We start from the raw sequence: 4,674 nt of genomic DNA, 5'->3' as shown, positions 1-4,674 counted from the left end.
AGGGCAGGAGTGTCTGCGCAGGTGGCCCCAGGCAGGCCGGGAGCGGAGCTGGAGGTGGGTTGGGTGAAATGGGGCAACAAGTCCCTCGGCTGAAAAGAAAACAGGAGAAAAAAGGGAAAAGGCAGTAAAGGTGCATATAGAAGAGAGGCAAAATCAGCACTAGGAAGAAGCAAAGTGTTGGATTGTCGGCTGTTTTTCAAGACCAGGATTTCTCCTTCCCTAAAGGCATTCTTGCAACAGATTCCAGCAACCGACTTCCTTTTTGTGACTTTCTGACTGGCGGCCTCCCATTCCCTTTGCAAGTAGGGTCTGCTTGTAGCCGGGATGTGGGAAAGACAGAGCCAAGGAAGGAAATTGGTATCCCCGTTATTTTGGAAACGGCTGCTCTTGGTTTCTACAGTCTTTACAAATAAGTAAGTGTGGTTACTTGCCGACAGTAACCGGGGCCAAGCTCTCACAAGCACTAATAGGGGCTGCGTGGTGATTCCCGGCACCGTCATTTCTGCACTTACGCTTTTGTCCAAAAAGAAATGTTTCTCAGCTGTAACTTGCGTATGTCATTTGTAGAATGTTTTCTTTGCACCATGAATCCCAAACCATAGAAGGAGGAACTACAAACGTGTAACTATTAAAAAAATAAGCCTGAAACGTTCACTTGATTTTGATGTGGTACCTCACTGATGACTAGGCCTAGGCATCCAGGCTGTACTGCAGACACATGATGTGTATCTGATATCTGGGAGGGACTGAGCGTTACCAGGTGTTCAAAGCCTGCCACTGCGAGCTGCAAAGATAATCCAGCAAAACCAGTCATTTTGATCGTTGTGAATTTTGATGATCCCAGTACTTGCCAAGGTTTAGCACTGCAGGGAATTGACACATCTATTGGGAAAACATGCTTTTGATGTGAATTAATGAGCAAAAGGAAGCTGGTTGCACAACCTGGGAGCTTGGCATGCAAGGGAAAAACACTGGGGAAGGGCAGAGGTGGAAAACAATGGAGTGCCTCAATGCGGCGGCTTTAGGAAGAAGTGAAGACTCCCAGACTTCTGGTTTCATGAGAGATGCCCTGCTACTGCTGCTTCTGAATCTTCCTTTACGCCAAGCTTCATGGCTGAACAGGCTTTTGCCCCTCCTGAGGTGCAATTCTGCAACATACCCCACTTGCAGAGACCATCCTGGGATAACTGCTGCCGGGCTCCGCTCCTAACCAAGTCAGCGCATCTGTCAACCGCTGGACTCCTCTGGAGGGATGTGGCAGAAGTGGATTAAAGTGACTGCAAGCACAGCTTTCTGAAACAAACTGTTACACAGCAGTTGGATAAGTTGTTTGAAAATAGCAGATGCGTATGCCTATTTCTGTTCCTCAAGTTAACCCCTCTGCAGACAGCTTGGGTAAGTTTGCGTGACTACGTTGCTGTGTAAGGAGAAGCAGCCTTGGATATTTGCCCATTAGTTTCCCTGCCTCTGCGAGTACAGCTTCCAGATAATCTTTCTCTTTCTCCAGTAGGCTTCTTTTGGCTGGGACAACCTCCTGGATCCACCTTGCCCTGCCCTTTCTCTGAGACTCTTTTTGTTTCAGGCTGGGCAGACCCTCCCTGCCTTCCCATTGCTTACCCAGCTTCAGGGCTGCTGAGAATCTGCCTCGCCTAGGCTGCCTTATCTGAGACATTGTTTTAAATCTCTGGGTAGGCTCTGTAATGACACCTTTATGGTTTCTTTTGACTTAACCCTCCTCAAGACATTTTTTCCGGTTTCTGTTGTTTTTCCCTAGGTGCTGCCCCACCCGCCGTCATCCTGGGGAAGAGCACTGGGCAAGGCAGGGACACAAGGCATATTTTGACAGAGTTCCGTAACAGCTCCAGAGATGTTCTGCTGGCCAAATTGGTGGGCCAGTGTCCTGAGGAAGAATTTAAAACCTAGCACAACAGCAACGTATAAAGGAATCTTCAAGAAATCTCCTGGTCATCCGAAAGCCCTTGAGCTTTTGACAGACGTCAAGATATGCCACTCTTCTTATTTTCTGTGGTCTCAGCAACCACCGGGAGTCCACTGGAGTAGTACCTATAAAAAGAAAGTGTTACGTGCCATTTGGGAAAATGGCTCTGGTTATACTTTTAGAAGTGCAGGCCCTAGTGAGGGAACAAGATACTGTGGGGGGGGAGGGGGGGGAATCACTAACCCCGCCCACCCACTTTACCTGCATTCCTTTGTAGTTCCATCTCTCTTATCTCAGAAGGGTGGTGCTGAGTAACCTGGGAACCCCTGCCCTGGCATCACTGGCATTTTAGGCTCCATTTGCATCTGGTTGAATGGAGCCTGGCCAAAGTACTTCCCCTCCTTAAAACTGATGGCTCAGCCATTGTTCTGTTATCTCCTCTAAAATGGAGTAGGGGCATTGCCTTACCCTCTCCCTTCTGATCATTCCTTCTTACAACAAGCCGGCCATCTTTCCTGGCTTAAGGAAGCACAGAGGCCAAAAGCTGGATGAGCCAGGTGATACGGATATCCATGAGCAAGTTGTAGTTTACACTCGAATACGTTACGAATGGCTAATACAGAAAACAGACTTCTCTCAAATTGTCTGGTTGAACATGCGAAATTAAGCTCAGAGCAGTCGCCCAAACCTGCAGTTAATTTGAAGTTTGCTTCTGATTTGGGCCTGAAGAAGGGCTTGCATGCCTGAAAGCTGCGCACACTGAAAGCTCTGTTGCTAAATCAGCTACTTGAATGAAAGACGCTGCCTTTCCCTGAAGTCCTGGCTCCCTTGCACGGCCTCCGTTGTGGCTATAATTTTGCAGCTGCCGTAGCACATATCAATGCTCTTTTTTTTTATCCTGAGGCAAGCAAAATGCAAATCCAGGTCACATGGGGTACAAAGAGCAGAAAAGTAAGGCATTAATGAAAAATGTCTTGGCCATGCTCCACTGAAGAACGCTTTCTGAAGCGCCCTGTTCCCCGGCTGCTGAGCACAGAGCAGAGGGATGGAAAGGCACAGGCTGGGCACTCGAGCTTTGTGAGGCAGCTTAAGGTGGCAGGAACTAGCACTTGCAGGTGCTCCCGTGACAAAGAAGTTGGAGGTGCGCGTGATGGTGTGAGGGGTGTTCGTGAAACACTTGAGAAGCTGGCTGCACTGGGAAGGGTCACACGTTTGCTTGTAGCACTACGTTCTTAGGTGTGAGGTGCTTTTTCATGAGACTGGGGCCAGTATATAAGAAATGATGCTGAAAGAAGTCTGTGTAATAAACTAGTAAGTAGAGGGTACCATTGCCGGTTCTGTGAGAGAAACTGGACTTTTAAGGCTAAATGCTTCAACATGACTTCATGTAATTCCGGGCAATCCTTTTTAGAAAAGATTCCCCATTTGAGATTCTTAATCCATTCTGCATTAACTTCTGTGACAGTGTGACAGCAATGGGTGTTAGACTTGACGTTACATATAAATTAATCAACAGGCACGAGTCTGCTGTTTAACACCCTTGTGCCACCTTCTCCCAAGGAGATATTTGCGAAGCAGGAAAATGGTGTACTTTGGCAAATGTTTGAACTGCACGAGTATTTAAATACAGGACTATGATCATCCAGACTAGTAAACAGTTGAGACTTCTCAGCAGTTTGATTTCTCCTGGACCTACTTGTTGCTTTCTAACAAATAAAAGCTTGATCCGGACACACAAGTCAATTCCAAGAACTGTATTTGGCTGAAAACAAGTGCGTGGCAGTGTCAACTCTTGCTTTCCTTCCAACTGATTGCAGGAAAATCAGTTATATGATGTTATATTTCTACCTCTGCTCTTGCTTGGTGTTGGGTTTTTTGTTTTGGGTTCTTCCCCCCCCCCCCAAATGCAGTGTTATCTGCTAGTGGTACATTCCCCCATGCTCACTATGGTTGCCCTAATGGATGTAACAGCAGGGCAGGCTTACGCTGAGGTAGTGGCTCTTTCGGCTCCAGTGCCCTTGGCGCAGTCCCTGCTCTCGGCCACACCTTGCCCAGCTGCAGAGGAGGCCTGACAGGCTCCCTTTGTGCAGTGCTCGGAGGCAGCTGTAAGACATGGACATCTGATATATGGCATTTGCACTTTACCAGGCATGGATAATGCCTACAGCCCTCCCACCTTCAAGCAGGGAGGAGGACTAACATAGAAGTAAAGCAAGATGACTAAGGGTGAAAGAAAAAAGACAAAGATGGCTCTAAAGATGAAGAAATGACAGGATCAGGCTCATAAAAGGAGAGAACAACAACTGTGACCTTCCAGGAACCAGCATAAGCAAAAACTGGTTTCTTTTTATAACCCCTGAAATCGTCCAGCACCCCTTCTTGCCTGCAGTCCTTACGGGTGGGGGGATTTTTCCAGCTCTGTGGCACACTGGGCTGTTCTCCAGAACTGCTGAGCGTTTCCTGACTGGCGAGAAGGGTAATGGCTTGTGGCAGGCTCAGGGAACCTGCAGGCTGGGTGAGGGCTGTGACTTCACCTTACAGGACCTCCCACATGACGGATCTACTCCTGATGCTCTTCATGGTTGTGATAATAAGATTCCCCTTCCCCTGCTCCCTGCAAAGCAGGAGGAGGAAGCGTGCAATGTGCCCTACCGCGTGGAATAAACGCTGAGCCACCAGCCACTTCCTTTGGAAGCCATGGAGGTGCTGCGCGTGCTCCCTATTGCTCAGATTTG

Source organism: Pygoscelis adeliae, unplaced genomic scaffold (assembly GCF_000699105.1).
Source record: "Pygoscelis adeliae isolate BGI_AS28 unplaced genomic scaffold, ASM69910v1 Scaffold149, whole genome shotgun sequence".
NCBI lineage: Eukaryota > Metazoa > Chordata > Aves > Sphenisciformes > Spheniscidae > Pygoscelis > Pygoscelis adeliae.
The sequence above is the reverse complement of the archived record's forward strand: the minus strand, read 5'-3'. Positions refer to the sequence as shown.